This window comes from Mustela nigripes, chromosome 12 (genome assembly GCF_022355385.1).
Source record: "Mustela nigripes isolate SB6536 chromosome 12, MUSNIG.SB6536, whole genome shotgun sequence".
In the NCBI taxonomy this organism is placed as follows: Eukaryota; Metazoa; Chordata; class Mammalia; order Carnivora; family Mustelidae; genus Mustela; species Mustela nigripes.
The window spans coordinates 131,443,106-131,461,299 of record NC_081568.1 but is presented as its reverse complement, the minus strand read 5'-3'; the positions used below and the strand labels follow the sequence as shown (position 1 = coordinate 131,461,299).

Here is an 18,194-nt window from a genome sequence, read left to right as displayed (position 1 = left end):
ATAAAATCTTAAAAAAACCCAAAACACAAAAAAACAACAACAAAAAAGAACTTTATTGTTTCTATGACACAAAATTTTAAGTTAATAACTATAATTACAACTGGTAACATTTTACCATGATGTATCAGAATTTTTGGAATTTTATACAGTTACTAGAACACATATTAATAACATTTATCCACATAAGTATAATCTATGAAGGTTTAGTATACTTATTTGGCAATGCTTCCTTAGTAATTTAACATATCAAATAGGCCTAATTAATTTAATAGCTCTCTTTTTATAACAGAGAACAAATCTTTTGAGATGTTCCAGAGATACTCTGGAAAATTTCTTCCAGGTCAAAAAACTTTATTCAGAATTTGATTTTGGAAAGTTTGTAAAAAAAATATCAAAAAGTTTGGATACTTGAATAAATAGGATCACAGGAGTGCCTGGGTGCCTCTTTCTTTGGCTCACGTCATGATCTCAGGTTCTTGGGATTGAGCCCCACATCAGGCTCTCTGCTCAGTGGGAGCCTGCTTCCTCCTCTCTGCCTGTCTCTCTGCCTACTTGTGATCTCTGTCTGTCAAATAAATAAATAAATAAATAAAATCTTTAAAATAATAAAAAAAAATAGGATCTCAAATCATTATAAGCAATCCTTAATTGTCTATTTAACCAAGGGGAAAAAAGATTTTAATGACAAATACATAAAGTTACATAATTTTAAGCAAAGCTAAGTTCATACCAGTAAGACAGTTGAGTAATCAAAGACCTGATAAAGACAACATGAAGTATAGGAAATTATTATAGTGAAATAGAAAATCTTTGTTTTCTATGCAGATTACTTAAAAGGTGAAGAAAAACCTTTCATAATGTTTTGTCAAGAGCATACCAGTAGTCCAAGAAAACTTACTTTTTAGCAGAAAATTACATGAACAAACTATTAATATTAAAGCTTATTTTAAAAAATGCTTACAGCAATTCAGTGTTTAGCTAACTTGATTATACAAGATAAAAGTCTCTCTCTCTCTCTCTTCAACTGTCTATATACATTTAGTTTGTCCTTCATTTTCTTCCTTCCCATTCTGAGAAATATAGTTTTACTTTAGAATGAATTTTATTTTCTTTTCCTTAACAAATGTGCATCGCCATACCTTCTTTTTTAAAACTTCAAAACACATCCTATTTTCCTTGCATACAGTTGTTTCTCATTTTATTTCTAGTAGTTTTAATTACATGTATTAATTAGAATTTTTAAATTTCAGAAAACTTAATTTCCAGTGAAAGCAAGAAGTGTTGTTAGATTGTGAACTGTTAGATTGAAAAATTTATGAATACAGTTCATAATTTCTAGAAATACAAGGTTCCTCATAGTGTAGTCTTTTAGTGTAACACAGGATATGTTTGCTAACGGACCCAAATATATTTAATTTCTTGGTAATAGGAGGCCAAAAGTAGATAAGCCTATGTTTGTTAATGTTTCAGTATTTTATCTTATCTGGAAATGATCTAGATATTTAATAAATATCCACCATTTAACTTAACTTAGTAATACTTTGAGGCTTCAAGTTACCAAAAATATTTGGGAAACATAATTATTGTTGAAATGTTTATTTATAAACTTTTACTCCAATTACATCTATCTAAATCATTTGCTTGCAACAAAGAATGTTCAGATTATGCATGAAAACTTCATGAGACTTTGGAGAAAGTCAGTCACTATCCCAATCTATTTTCTTTGTTGACAAAAGAGATAACATGAACTTATTTGATTAGTAAGCCCAGGTAGAATAATCATTGTTATGTCTGCATATTTAAGCTGATAATTCTGAAGACATGCCTATTTTAATTAAACCAACAAACTTAAATACAATTTTCCCCCTTAATATAGAAGATTTTCCAATTCAAAAGATCCTTCTGGCCATTGGCAAATAGGGTTTTGTGTTAATCTCAATAGTGATTCAAACCAGTAAGCTCTTTTATGGCTTAGCCAAGGATACAAGAATTATCCCAAAAGAGGGAGGGAAAGATAAAGCCCTCACAAGATCCAGAAAGTTAGCCTAAGAAATCAAAGACCTAGAGTTAACCCAAGAAAGCAAAAGAACTTCATGGTCACAGGTGGTAAGAATGATGTAGAGAAAATGGTTTCTCTATTTCCCATAGGACCATGAGATGCCTCCAGTCACAGATGTGCTGTCTGTGACACCAGGCAGGTGCTACTGGAATGGGACCTTTTTAGTACTAACAAGACAATAAAGGTTGAGATATCAAGAGCTTTTATTATGGACTGGGATACCTTATAACAAATTTCCATGAGAGCTACACGGTCAGGCCATGAAATGCTGCTTGTGACTTTGTCTTAGAATCTCAGTCTATTCAACTGGACTCCAAATGCAAGTTGGTACTTGTATTTCTGGCTGGCAGAGACCGGAGAGAATATTCCCATTGACTACAAAGCTGAGCTCTAAGGACACAGAACAAGGTGAAAGGAAAAGCTAGTCCCCCTTTTACACAGGAAACCCAAAGCAAAATTTATCTAAATAGACGCTGCTCTGGTGAGAATTGTGAACTCAGCAGTTTGTGAGGCTGGTTTGAACAACAGGCTTACAAGACTATGCCTATGATCTACTCTGTGGTTTTCCTCTTTATGACAAATGACACAAAAGATAGAGACAAAGAAAAACAATGACCATCTCTGGGAGGAAAGGGATCAATAGAAAAATATGACTTTTAAAAAGTAATTAATTAATTAAAAATTAATTAATTTAAAATTGATTGATTAATTAATTAATTTTGCAGTGTAGTGCAGCTGCATTCTCTTGTCTAGAGGTCATGTAATTTGTCCCATGGGCTGCTTTCATGGGCTTTTCTATTATTTGCTTCTGAGCTCATTGGATTTCAGTTACCATGACCAGGGCAGACAAATTTCATTCTGGGTAAACACTTTCAACTCCTCTCATAGCTCTGAACAGTTTGGTATTCACCTTCAGCTTCCTGAGATTTGGGCTTACCAGCATCTATAGGAAGGCATTTAAACAGGACCCAGCTCTAGGCATAACTGTAACCCAAATGCCAACATTGTGCTGTTGCTATCTTCTGGGAGGCCCTCATAGTACCATAAGAAACATTCCTTTGCTACTGTCCCAGTTATCTACTGCTCTATAACAAATTATGCCAAAATTTAGTGGCTTAAAACAACAACTATTTTATTAGATCTTATGATTTTTTTACACCAGGAACTCGGGAAAGGCTCAATGGGGACATTTCTTCTGCTTCATGTGGCATTGGTAGAAGTCAGTCAATGTTATTTAGCTAGAGGACGGACTGATGTGGAATGTCCAAGACCTAAGTATTTGGTGCTTTGGTTGGGATTGGCTGGAAAGTTGGCAGTTGTCTAGAGTGGATATGGCTTCTCTAGTGTGGTACTCTCAGGGTAATCGAACTTATTACATGGTACTTTAAGGTTCCCGGAAAGAATTTTCTGAAAGAGAGAAAGTGGACCAGAAATTGGCATTGAGGCATTTCTACTGTATTTTATTGTCAAAGCAGTCTCAGAGCTTATGAGAATTTAAGGGGAAGGAAGATAGCCCCTACTTATCTGTAAAAGGTCTGTTTTAAAAAATAGTGATAATCTTTGGCCACCATAGCCCTGACATATTCTGTGAGTACAGGCCAAACTCCAGGCTACTAGTTCCATTTTGCTGCCAGAGTACTTTTTAATTTTCTCTTCTAAGAGTAAGGCATCTGGATGCTACACCTCCCAAATACGCAAGATATATTTCAAAACTCTCTACATGATATCACAGAAGCCCCCATCACAGAACTAAGGTAGGATGGGGGTTCTAAAAGCTGGCTCTAAAAAAAATCTTCTCACCAGTTTTCTCTCTCCACACCCTAGTGTCTCCTGATATCCTTGATTTGGTCAAGGGTTACAGGAGTTGTGCAATGATTTTGGTACATTTCCTTTGCAAAGTTTGCATGTGAGTATCTGTCTCATATTGACTTTGAAGTATGATATAGAATGCGTCAGCATCTTGGCTGAAACCAGGCAGGTAGAATTCTGTTCTAACATCCTGTCATAGTTAGAATGGCAAAAATTAACAAGGCAAGAAACAACAAATGTTGGACAGGATGTGAAGAAAGGGGAACCCTCTTACACTGTTGGTGGGAATGCAAGTTGGTGCAGCCACTTTGGAAAACAGTGTGGAGGTCCCTCAAAAAATTAAAAATAGAGGTATCCTATGACCTGGAAATTGCTCATCTGGGTATTTACTCCAAAGACACAGATGTAGTGAAAAGAAGGGCATATGTACCCCAATGTTCATAGCAGCAATGTCCACAATAGCCAAACTGTGGAAAGAGCCAGGATGCCCTTCAACGGATGAATGGATAAAGAAGATGTGGTCCATATATACAACAGAATATTACTCAGCCTTCAGAAAGGATGAAAACCCACCTTTTGCATCAACATGGATGGGGCTGGAGGAGATTATGCTGAGTGAATTTAGTCAAACAGAGAAAGTCAATTATCCTATGGTTTCACTCATTTATGGTACATAAGGAATAACATGAAGGACAGTGGGAGAAGGAAGGGAAAAATGAAGGGGGGAATCAGAGGGGGAGATGAACCATGAGAGACTGTGCACTCTGAGAAACAGACTGAGGGTTTTAGAGGGAAGGGGGCGAAGGGATGGGTAGGCCTGGTGATGGGTATTAAGGAGGGCACGTATTGCATAAATAAAATCTTAAAAAAAAAACAAAACTAGTCTGAGAAAATGTCACAGCCTAAGCAGACATGATGACTAAATGTAGTATGGCATTCCGGACCCTAGAACAGAAAGAGACCTTAGGTAAAAATAAGGAAATATGAATACGGTATGGGTGTCAGCTAATAATAATATATCAATATTTGTTTATTATTTGTAACAAATGTACCTTATTGATATTAGATATTAATAGGGGAAACTGGGTGTAGGGTATATGGGATCTCTCTGTACTGTTTTTGAAAATTTTCTATAAATCTAAAAGTGTTTTTAAAAATAAAGTCTATTAAAAATGTGTGTGGGTGTACCACTTCAGATATAAATACTAAACAGATATTCAAAGAGACCCAAATCATTAGCCTGCCTCTCATTTGTCTGCACAGATATCCTATGACAATTCTTTTTTTTTCTTTCCTTCTCTCTCTCCAATTATGCTGACCTTGAGTGTTTTTCCTGAACTGCAGCTGTCCCCTTCTTATTAAACTCTTTGCTTCAGTTTCTTCTCCTTCTGATCCTAAACCCAAGAGTTACTTCATAATTCAGTTCTTCGAGTAGTCAGTTTTCTTGTTTCCCTAGAGACCACACCATTATTCTCTGTATAAATGACATTCTACTGGGCATTTAATCTCCCCCAGGATCTGTCCTGAAAATTCTTCTGAGCATATTTCTACTATTCCTTAAGTTAACCAATTTCAGACTTTAAAATATTTTTAGTGAATAAGCCATGTTTTCTCCAAAGAAAATCATATGTAGAAATCCAGGTTACAAATCAGGTGAAGATAATAGTGTTGTAGGGCTTAGCTGAGAGAGAAACCTTTATAGTCCACCTTTCTCAAGATCTGGAGGAGATAATCTGAATACCCAATTTCTTTATTAGTGGACTCTCCCTGGCCTAGAGCACTGAGGATGCCCACCTTCTTGCCTGTTTTATGTACTTGTTTCTGCCAGTGGCATAGTCCCAAATAAATACCCTTCCTCTGTTTGGTCTTCCACAGTTTGGTCCTGTTTAAAAATCATTCTCTTTATTCAAATACAATCTCTTTCATTATGACTTCTTGGCTTGTACAGCCAGAAGTTCTGTCTCACTCTCATGGGATTCTTGGCCCTTGACTTCAACTTCTGTCATGACATTTAATGCGTACTAATCTGTGTCAGAATTTTTTGATCATACTATCTTCTTCATTAGTCTGTAAGCCCCTTGAGGACAGGAACTGTGGTTTTCATATCTGTATGTTCCCCACAGCAGGCAGCAGACACAGGCAGTGTCTGTGCTTAGTAGACTTTTGGTTAGTGATAAATGAAATAGACAGGTAGGTAACATGAATGCCTTAGATACTTTGACTCAGCCTCATTGTTTTGCTTTGACCCTTAGCCTGTCTCTGAACTTGATATATGTTTGCTCTTTTTACACGCTTTCTTCTTTTTCTACTCATGCATTGTTATCGGAAAACTAAATTTTCTAGCCCTTTGTGAATTAGACCTATGAAAAAATGTCTACTGAGAATTCTTAGACTATGTGCCTCTGCTCCTTGTCCCATGCTCTTCGCCCAAAGCCTAGTCCAGTCCATGGGACATCACTCAACATGTGTTTGTTGAATTATTGAATACATGAAAATGATTCAGAAAAAGAACAATTACTTTTTAAAGTCAAAGCCTTTCTTAGCCTGTTTGCTATAGAGAATCAGCCGCAGCATCTTCACAGTCACCCATGGAGTGAGATGTCAATGATTTGAAAATGATCTATGACATTTCAATTCAGATGTGGGGCTGCCTGCTTGGCTTTACAACTCAGCACTCATATCTCTAGAAACCTCTGTTTACACTATGTCATTTAGTTTGGTTTTCCCTTTGAATGTGATTCCTGAAAATGACTTACTTATATTTATTCTTGATAAAAATATTAGAGAAGAGTACAGAGTGTGACTTTTCCAAGACCTTCAGTCCTCTACAAATGGCCCTAAATGTAACCATAGTGCAGATAATAGCAGGTGGTTCAGTGAGTGATGGATTTTTTTTAATGGTGATGGCTTGAGAGTAAGGAAGGTTAAGACTGTCACTTTTATATTAATGTCAAATTCCTGCTTTTGATATTATAATTATGAATGATGCAAACAGTGGGAGAACTGGGTAAAGGTTACATTGTGGATGTATACTTGTTGATGTTACTTGTGGATCTATAATTATCGCAAAATAAAAGGGTAAAATAAAGTTCTGTTACCTCAAAAAGGAAAGAGGTTAGAGCAGAAAGAACAAGAATTGGGAAACAGATTATTGGTAAGTAGTGTAAAAGTAGACGGCTGTTTCATTTTTGAAGGACTTGTACTGCCATCAGGGTAAAGTAGTAGCACCAGAGAGAGGAGCCACGAGATGAGCTGAGGTTCATAAAGTCCGGGGCTTTCATTTACATATGGGGACATTACCAAATAGACTCTTTAAGAAAGACTAAGCAAGGGGGCTCCTGAGTGGTTCAGTTAGTTGTTAGGCGTCTGTCTTTGGCTGGGATCATGATGCCAGGGAGCCTGAATCAGGCTCCCTGCTCAGCAGGAAGCCTGCTTCTCCCTCTCCCACTCACCCTGCTTGTGTTCCCTCTCTCGCTGTCTCTCCCTCTCTGTCAAATCAATAAATGAAATCTCAAAAAAAAAAAAAAAAGACTAGGAGAACATGAGAGAGAGACTGGACAAAATCATAGGGTAACTGCTGTCAATACCATTCTCTCTGGAAAGGGCAATAAAGGTTGAGTCTCTTGAGTTGTGCCTTTTGTTTTTTTCCATCTGTTTCCCTCTCTGCTCCTCTAATCATGCTGAAGCCGATGAAGAAGACAAGAGGGGGCAGTTAAACTTGCTAGAGGGAAAACCATCTGCACAGGTCATTACTATTGATTTAGAAGGGGAAATTCATGTTGATGAAATTCTCAATATCACAGGCTGGAAGTATATTCCCATTGTGCCAAATTTCTTTCTGTTTTATGGCCTGAAGAATATTATGCCTTCCATTCTGGTTCTTCTCTATTCTCCCCCCAAGTAAATTACAAACTCTTTGAAGGAATTCCCCCCTCCCCCCAAGACATTTAGAATACTCTCATCTTTCTGGTTAACACCATTTGTACACAGTAACTGCAACAGTGTTAATTTTGGGCACATTAACTAATGGTAAGAATTTATTTCTTAAAGAGTAAGAGTGAGAATAGAAGGACCAGAGACACAGGAATATTAGGTTTCACATTTGTGTTAAAAGCTCAAAAATCAAAACCGCCTCTCTGTAGCAAAACTGTAGCACAAATGTCAGTGTCTTCGCTTTAATCCCATGTCCGTCATCATCATACCACATTGGGAGCTTGTGAAGAAGAAAATTCTATATGTTCAAAGTGCTCTTGCCTTGATAATTCTTTGGAGCATTAAGCGATACAGATACATTTCCTCTTATACTGTCACCGAAGCCAGGACATATGTGCTAAAAGCATTTCTTCCAACTATGCAGGAGCATTTTGCTTGAACATCTAACAGTACTGTTACTAGTGACTAAGCTAAAGGTTGTCTGATTGAACAAAAAAAGGAAACTGCTCTGCCAGGGTACCTGCAATGACCAGTACACGAAATTCAGTGAACACTTTCATCAATAGTAGAAGAAATTAAAAAGTAGATAACATTAATGACATTGTCAATATCCAGATCTCTGGAAGTTACTGAAGTAGTTAAAAGAACTGGACACTTTCTCAGTGAAAATCCCCAAAAGCTTTTTCTTTCTTTCTCTTTCTCTTCTCATTCTCTTTCCTTCTCTCTCTCTCTCTCTCTGTTCCAGATCACCATCAGTACTTGAAGTTGCCATTCTCTTTCTTGAAAGAGAAGAGTTGTAGTAAAATTTACTGTTTTCTTAGCTTCAACAAAGACTAGTTCTTTCATCACCTATGTTTTACAGAATTTTTATAAGTTCGCTTCTTTTTAAGTACTAGTCGAGTTGGAGGACAGTTGGCTGATTATCTCTGTGTGCTCCACCCAACTTGTCCAACAGGCACAGATAATTCAACTCTCAAAACTCCCAGCCAAACTTTGATATTCCTCTGGAAAAAATTGCAATGAGCAAAAGGATTTGATATTCCTTTAATGGCATTCCAAGGCAGAAGATTGGTTTCTTCATTTCTGGTCCAAAATCCATATTTAGCAAGCAGACAGTTTCATCTAAAATTAAATATTTCTGTTATTTGAGACCAGTCTTTTCTTTATCTAAGTCTCCCAGGAGTAGCACATAATACATCATAGCCTTGTAGAGTCTGAAAGAAAGGAAGGGGATATCATTCTTGTTTGGGCACTTTGGTAGGCAACAGATACTGTTTTTTTTTTTTTTGTTTGTTTGTTTTGGTTTTTGTTTTTGTTTAGATATTTTATTTATTTATTTGAGATAAAGAGACTATGAGTGGGGGCAAAAGGAGAGGGATAAGCAGACTCCCCACTAAGCAGGGAGCCTGATGCAGGGGTCAATTTCAGGATCCCAAGATTGTGACCTGAGCTGAAGTCAGACACGTAACCAACTGAGCCACCCAGGTGCCCTGATACAGTTCTTTGGTTTTATCTTTTTAAATTCATAGAGCTAGGGATTATTATTTTCACTTTATATACAATGAAACAGAGGCTCAGAGTGGTTAGAAAACTTATAAGTGGTAGAGGCAGGGATCCAACTAAACTTTGTCTGATTTAAAAGTTCACATTCCTTCCATTACACTGAGTCCTCTCTTTATTCTATGGAATTATCTGGCACTTCATTAGCTTGCCACAAATATTTGTTAACTCGATGGAGAAATGAATGGATGGATGATTGAAAGAAACCATCTGAGACTTTATGAACAATGCTAACCTAAGAAATAGAAATGCTAATAAACATCTTTATAAAATTGCTCTGCATTTCTAAGTGGCCCCATCTCTTCTGCCAAAGAGAAGCTTCTCCAACATTCCTATGAACTGAAAAGGGAACCACTGTGCTCCCGTACACCTACAATTAGGACAGACTTTAGCCAAAATTGGAAGGTGGGTGAAGTGAGACTTAGGCGCTCTTCTTTCTCTATTCTTGGTGGCTCCTGCTTAGCACTATTGATGTAGTCACTCGTGGATGTGAGTCTGGGCAAACCTCCAGAATTAACTCCAATTGACTTAGTTCTTCGGTCTTGGCTGCTAGGAGAGCTAAGAGGAGTCAGCTTAGAAGAGAATTCACACAGGGCAGTTTAGTTCATAGAATTTGGAACCAAATAGTCTAGGTTCAAAAAAAAAAAAAGCATATCTCCTCCTATTATTAGTTTTGTCACTTTGGGTAAGTCACTTAGCCAATCAGTCCAAAACTTCTAAATGTAGAAATTTCCCCATGTGTTTGGCATGAGAATTAATGATGTAGATAAAGGGTGAGGCTCACAGTAGATACCTATGAAGACATAGCTACTGTTCATAGTTTTTAGATGAATTTTTGGTAACTATAACTGTACTTTTCCAACCCAAACCAAAGCAAATTTATAGGGTTTTGTGATATTCTTTTTTTAAATATATTTTTATTTATTTATTTGACAGACAGAGATCACAAGTAGGCAGAGAGGCAGGCAGAGAGAGAAGAGGAAGCAGGCTCCCCGCCGAGCAGAGAGCCCGATGTGGGGCTCGATCCCAGGACCCTGAGATCATGACCTGAGCCGAAAGCAGAGGCTTTAACCCACTGAGCCACCCAGGCGCCCCTGTGATGTTCTTTACATCAGAAACCTTACAGAAGTCAAAGACCTAGAGTTAAATAATTTACAGTCACTTTGTGATTTACAGTCACTAATGATTACAATCACAATCAAATTCTAGGATAGTTCCAAGCATACATATTTTTATCTCTTTAAGTGCAATCAGAATGAATTGCTCTTTCATTCTTGTTTACCTTTATATAGATATTTGTAGGGTGAAAGCCTTAATCTCTCCTTGCAGAGCCAAGTTCAGATTTGTTTGCTGTCCAGTATAATACAGATGTTTCCCCTTGGGGCAAACATTGGCAAATTTGTTCCCAGCCCATTCATAGATTCAGGTTCTCTAAGCTCAGGGTTCCATAGAATGTTCTGCATCCACCTGGACCCCCTCTCCCTCCACACCGTGGAGCTTGGGAAGCAAGGAAAACCAACTCATACGCTTGCTGTGCTGGGATTAACAAAGACTGTTGTCTCTAGTACAGGATTTTCTTGTCTTCTGCCAGCATAAAAATGTGACAGACTAACTTGTCAGCTTAAGAGTAGACAAAAATTCACCTCATTTACAGTTCTTGACAAAAAGCATGTGAAAACATAGAAATGTGGTATTGTTGACCTAGAGAGCTCAGAAATCTCTTATGATTGGGAAGTGCAGATGGCTGAGAGAAATTGTCCCAGGAGAGGTAATACCTGAAATAAGTCTTGAAAGATGAGCAGAAGCTGGCTGAGTGAAGAAGAGACTTGATAAATTCCAGGCAAAAGAAACAAGATACAGATGTGCATATGTTTGTGGGAAATTAGAATGTTAGAGCTCAGATTGCAAGGGGTTGAGCTTAGCAGGAGAATCAAAAGTATTTTGGGAATATACTGAGAAAAGAAAGAAGTAAAACTGATTTCCAGATTTTCTGCTTTACTGACAGTCTCATATGAACTATTTTACTAAGATCATAACTTTCTTGGGTAAGTATTACTAGCCTTTATAAACAAATTAGGGCTCTGAGGATTTGAATGATTTCTGTAAGATTGAAAATCGAATAAATACTAGAATAATGGTGTAAAACCAATGTTTTTTCCATACCATCTTCAATCACTTAGTGAGGATTTTTATTATTTTTTTTATTTTTTTAATTTTTATTATTTTTTTTAAAGATTTTATTTATTTATTTGACAGAGAGAAATCACAAGTAGATGGAGAGGCAGGCAGAGCGAGAGAGGGAAGCAGGCTCTCTGCTGAGCAGAGAGCCCGATGCGGGACTCGATCCCAGGACTCTGAGATCATGACCTGAGCCGAAGGCAGCGGCTTAACCCACTGAGCCACCCAGGCGCCCCTAGTGAGGATTTTTAAAATATTTATTCTGTAGTAATGTCAGGAACCACCCATCTTTTTACATTTGTTTTTGTTGTTACTTTCTTCTTTCCTTAATATCAGGATGTCCTGATTAAGTCCATGGTAGATGGGCAGTTTGGAAGCAGCATGAGTTATTGGATAAACTATGAGATTCTGATAAGTATGAGAATAGTTATGAGATTATTGTAGTAGTCCATTTGAGTGTCTTTAAGGGAATTGAAATGGGTAATGAAAATCATGATGGAGAAAAGAGAATAATTCATGGAGTTTGGAAGTATAGCACATCACAAAGGTGAAATGATTAAAAAGAGAAGGGCAGAGGTTTATAACTTGGATGACTAGATGATTTCAATTAGCTGAAATAGGTGATTCTGGTGGAGGAACTTTGAGGGACAACATTATGAATTAAATTTATAAAATAAGAAAGATGGTAAAGAGTGAATTTCTGTTGGTGAAATTTCAGGCAGTTTTTGCTTTGTGGAAGATAAATTTTGAAATTAGAGATGTTCAGTTTTTCATGGAGTTGACAAATTCTTTTTCCATTAGTAATTATAATGGAATAATTAAAAATTTTAATTGTACAGATATGAAACAGCATTTAGCAGAAATATTTTGTGGTAAGAAACATGAACACACACACACACACACACACACAAAAGAATATATGAGTTTTAGAATGTTAATTGGCCCATTCTGCTTTTTACGGTACTTCATTAAAAGTCTTACTAGTACTCACCATAGCACATATGGTGAGTGCTGTGAAATGTGTAAACCTGGTTATTCACAGACCTGTACCCCTGGGGATAAAAATATATTATATGTTTATAAAAAATAAAAAATTTAAATAAAAAAAAGTCTTACTAGTAATATGGGGTGCCAGGTGGCCTAGTTGGTTAAGCATCCAATGCTTGATATTGGCTTAGGTCATGACCTTAGGGTTGTGAGATCAAGCCGGCACTGGGCTCTGCAATGGGTAGGAAAACAACTTAAGAGTCTCTCCCTCTGCCCCTCCCCTGCTCATGCTCTCTCCCTCTCTCCCTAATAAAAAAAATTTTTTTAAAGTTTTATTAGTAATATTATTTCAGGTTTTTAATTGAAATACCAATTCCCCTTCCTGACTAAACAATTTTGGCTCAAAACAGTTGGCAGATTCCCCTTTTTCTGTACCTTCTGATCAACCCTCTCTTATACTCCTTCCAAAAATTGAGTCCTTGAAAAGATCTGAAGAAGGGTGGCTCATGCCCAGAAAGAAGACCAAGATTTCTCTAACTTGGCAGTTGACTTTACTTATTCTTTACACTGGCTTGTACAAAGAAAGCCTGAATGATTCATACCACCTGTGGATTTAAATGGGTTTCTCCTATTACTAAAAAAGATGTAGCTTTCTTTTGAAAAAGGAAAAAATAAACATTTCTTTTGCAAAACTTTTTGTTGAGCAAAAAGAATGTGTATATGCACATAGCAAGTTTCAGGTCATTGTTTAGTCAGAGCTCCCGTTAACTGGCTGATTCACCACCACCACCAACGCCAGGATCATTTTTCTCACTTAATGATGGGGACAACTGGCAGAACATAAGCCAATGTTTGTTCATCCAGGTATGTTGCCTAATAACTGATTCATTCTTAAATTTTTCATGAGGAAGCACATACACGCGCGCGCGCGCACACACACACACACACACACACACACCCCGAGTAGGAGGAAGGTAATAGTAGTGAAATGGGAGCTGTTACATGATAGGAATAAACACTTGAAGGGGGCATTCTTTGTTACCCTGCAAATGCAGCTTGCCCCTCAAATTTCTGTGCAGAGAGATTCTCAACAGCAGACAGTTTGAATGTGTGAATATGAAAGTCAGGGTATTTCTTTTTACATTACAAGTAAGGCTTTTGCAGCCCTTAGACCTGCTGTTTGCTGAAGAACATGTTGGACAAATGTATTGTGGTCTGGTTCTGGTCAAGCAAAATTCACTTTTAGCACCAATTCCTCATACCATGTTCCTGCCATCAGCCAGCAAGTTCCCTATTTTAAGGGCACCGCCATTATCAAAGGGGAGTTCAAAGACCTAATCCTTGGTGACTTTATGGGGAAATACTTGGTGCTTTTCTTCTGTCCTTTGGATGCACCTTTGTGTGTCCTACAGAAATTTGTGCTTTTAGTGACAAAGCCAGCAAATTTCACAATGTGAACTATGAAATTGTTGTGGTTTCATTGGATTCCCACTTTATCCATCTTGCCTGAATCAGCACAGCAAGGAAGAATGGCTGGGCCACATGAACGTCGCACTCTTGTCAGATTTGACAAAACAGATTTCCCAGAGACTATGGCATGCTGTTAGAAGGCCCAGGTTATGCTCTAAGAGGTTTCTTTATCATTGATCCCAGTGGAATCATCGAGCATTTGAATGTCAACCATCTCCCCCTAGGCTAAAGTGTGGAAGAGACCCTTTGCTTGTTGAAGGTGGTCTAGTCTGTGGAAACCCATGGAGAAGTCCGCCTAGCAAAATGGGCCGTGGATTCTCCTACAATCCAGCCACATCCATCTGCTTCCAAAGAACACAGTGGCAAAGTGACTTACGTGATCATGCATCTTTCTCATTCCTGAGAATAGTACAGTTACCTTACTTATTTGTTAGCTGACATGGGGTCTACATACAATTCTAGATATTGATTTATTTTAATAATAAAGGATATTTATTGAATCCAGGAATTGTAAATCATTGTAGTAATTTTTTCTGAAGTGCTCAAAATGTAAAAGTTCCTAATAAGCATTTAAAAATACATGCATGAAGAGAAACATTTGATGATATATTCAGTTAGAATACAGTCAGTAAGAAAGTATGTGACTTCTAGTTTGATGTAGTCAAAGCTTTATTTCATAGTAAAACCCAAGATATTTATTTGCTAAAAATGCTACCATAGTAATCAGGGCCTTCAAAAGTTGATCTGCAAACAAAAGATTTTAGAAGCTGAAGTGAATTATCTTCTTTGGGGCAGGGGTCATCAGGTCCTGATCACATTTTTCTATAAAGGACCAAATAGGAAATATGTTTAGCTCGAGGGCCAAATGGTCTGGTCTCAGTCATAGCTACTCAATTCTGCTATTGTAGTGTGAAAACCACCATAGACAACACATAAATGACTGAGTGTGGCTATGTTTCAATACACTTTATTTACAAAATCAGGTTACAAGCTGGATTTCACCAGTGAACTATATATTGCCAAACCCTGGTTTCAATTATTATTATATTTGCATCCAAGCCCCGGTTTTCCGGTGCTTAGCACAATGCTTTAAAGGTCCATAATTAAGTTTTGTTGAATGATAAATGAATCATTAAAATAGAGTAATAGAATAAATGCACAAATTCATTCACAAATTCAACACATATATATTCAGTATCAGATACAGGACACAAATTCTAGACTCTGGAGATATGAGAGTAGGCTACATTGACCAAAAATAAAATCCCTGCCCTAACAGACATTACATTCTTGAGGGTCAGCAAACAATATTTGAGGTAATTAACAAAATATGTAGTATGTTATATGGAAATAGTAGGTAATTAAGAAACAAGGCATAGGAGATAGGGCTTGTCAGGAGCGCTGGCCATTCTAGATTAGTTAGCCTAGGAAGGCTTTATATAAGTGTTATATCTGAGTAAAAACCGAAGAAAGTGGGAGCAACATGTTCTAGGTGTAAGAAACAGCAAATGCAAACGATTTTAAAGAGGTGTATTAGTGTTTTAAAGGTGTCACTTCTTTTTCTATTTTCTTATATTTTAAGCAAAGCAGTTTTTCAAATAAGGTATTATTTACATGTAATTAAATGCACCCATTTTAAATGTAGTGAATATAGTTTATGATGTCATGTGTTCCATATGTTCTTGAATGTTTGGTACCCCCCCAAATATAGATAGTATCTTAAAATAGCCAAAGAGACCATCAGAAAAAAAAAATCATCCAAATAAATGAAAAGTAATTTCCTAATGCTTGTATTATACTAGGTAAGTATTTAGTAAGAATGTCAATTTAATACAAAAACTCAACTATTAGGTAAAAATATTACATATCCAGCTTCCATTGTTTTTAGATCACCTAGTGTCTGTTTTTATAATTATCATAATATGCTTAATCCTGATTAAGATTCTCTGAGGTAATCTCAGGAGTCTAAGGTATCTGAGACAGTTGTATTGTTACATATACAGAAAGCAGCCACTAGCCACAGGTAGCTGGTAAACACTTGACATGTGTCTAGCGGTGTGCTCTAAGTACAAAATTTACATTCGATTTCATAGACATTCAAAAGAAATGTGAAATAAATCACTCATAGTTTTTATATTGATCATATGGTCTGAAATGATAATATTTTGGATATATTAGGCTAAATAAAATATACCACTAAAATTAATTTCACCAGTTTCTTTTTAATGTGGCTACTAGAAAATTTTAAATTATGATTGTGGCTCACATATTTCTGTTGGCATTGCTACTTAGATGTAATAGTTGACTCATCCTGTATATGACTTCTCAGTAACATATACTTTTAATATTTTCATGATTTAAAACATTCACATTTCTTCAATTTCTTCTTGCATTTGATTTTTGAGATCTACCAGGTCACTTAAAATTTTTTCTTTACTTTTTATCTTTATTTTATTTTATTTTTTGTATCTTTTTTATTTTTTATAAACATAAAATGTATTACTAGCCCCAGGAGTGCAGGTTTGTAAATCTCCAGGTTTACACACTTCACAGCACTCACCATAGCACATACCCTCTCCAATGTCCATAACCGCACCACCCTCTCCCTACCCCCTCCCCCCAGCAACCCTCAGTTTGTTTTGTAAGATTAAGAGTCTCTTATGGTTTGTCTCCCTCATGGTCCCATCTTGTTTCATTTATTCTTTTCCTACCCCCCCAACCCCCCCACATTGTATCTCCACTTTCTCATATCAGAGAAATCCTATGATAGTTGTCTTTCTCCGACTGACTTATTTCACTAAGCATAATACCTTCTAGTTCCAACCACGTCATCGCAAATGGCAAGATTTCATTTCTTTTGATGGCTGCATAGTATTCCATTGTGTGTGTGTATATATATATATATATATACACATATATATATATATATATATATATATCACCTCTTCTTTATCCATTCATCTGTTGATGGACATCTAGGTTCTTTCCATAGTTTGGCTATTGTGGATATTGCTGCTATAAACATTCGGATGCACATGCCCCTTCGGATCACTATGTTTTTATCATTAGGGTAAATACCCAGTAGTGCAATTGCTGGGTCCTAGGGTAGCTCTGTTTTCAACTTTTTGAGGAAAGTCCATGCTATTTTCCAGAGTGCTTACACCAGCTTGCATTCCCACCAATAGCGTAGGAGGGTTCCTCTTTCTCCGCATCCTTGCCAGCATCTGTCATTTTCTGAGTTGTTAATTTTAGCCATTCTGACTGGTATAAGGTCGTATCTCCTTGTGGTTTTGATTTGTATTTCCCTGATGCCTAGTGATGTGGAGCACTTTTTCATGTGTCTGTTGGCCATCTGGATGTCTTTGCAGAAATGTCTGTTCATGTTCTCTGCCCATTTCTTGATTGGATTATTTGTTCTGGGTGTTGAGTTTGATAAGCTCTTTATAGATTTTGGATACTAGCCCTTTATCTGATATGTCATTTGCAAATATCTTCTCCCATTCTGTCAGTTGCCTTTTGGTTTTGTTGACTATTCCCTTTGCTGTGCAAAAGCTTTTGATCTTGATGAAGTCCCAATAGTTCATTTTTGCCTTTGCTTCCCTTGCCTTTGGCGGTGTTCCTAGGAGGAAGTTGCTGTGACTGAGGTCAAAGAGGTTGCTGCCTGTTCTCCTCAAGCATTTTGATGGATTCCTGTCTCACATTGAGGTCCTTCATCCATTTTGAGTCTATTTTCATGTGTGGTGTAAGGAAATGGTCCAATTTCATTTTTCTTCATGTGGCTGTCCAATTTTCCAAACACCATTTGATGAAGAGACTGTCTTTTTTCCATTGGACATGTTTTCTTGCTCTGTCGAAGATTAGTTGACCATAGAGTTGAGCGTCTATTTCTGGGCTCTCTATTCTTTTCCATTGATCTATGTGTCTGTTTTTGTGCCAGTACCATGCTGTCTTGATGATGACAGCTTTGTAATAGAGCTTGAAGTCTGGAATTGTGATGCCACCAACTTTGGCTTTCTTTTTCAATATTCCTCTGGCTATTTGATGTCTTTTCTGGTTCCATATAAATTTTAGGATTATTTGTTCCATTTCTTTGAAAAACAAATGGATGGGATTTTGATAGGGATTGCGTTAAATGTTTAGATTGCTTTAGGTAGCATAGACATTTTCACGATATTTGTTCTTCCAATCCATGAGCATG

General features: G+C 36.9%; 1 pseudogene; it reads left to right on the top strand.

Moving 5' to 3' along the window:
• Positions 1-13,632: 13,632 nt before the first annotated feature.
• On the top strand, positions 13,633-14,367 carry LOC132027610 (thioredoxin-dependent peroxide reductase, mitochondrial-like; annotated as a pseudogene).
• The last annotated feature ends 3,827 nt before the right edge of the window (positions 14,368-18,194 follow it).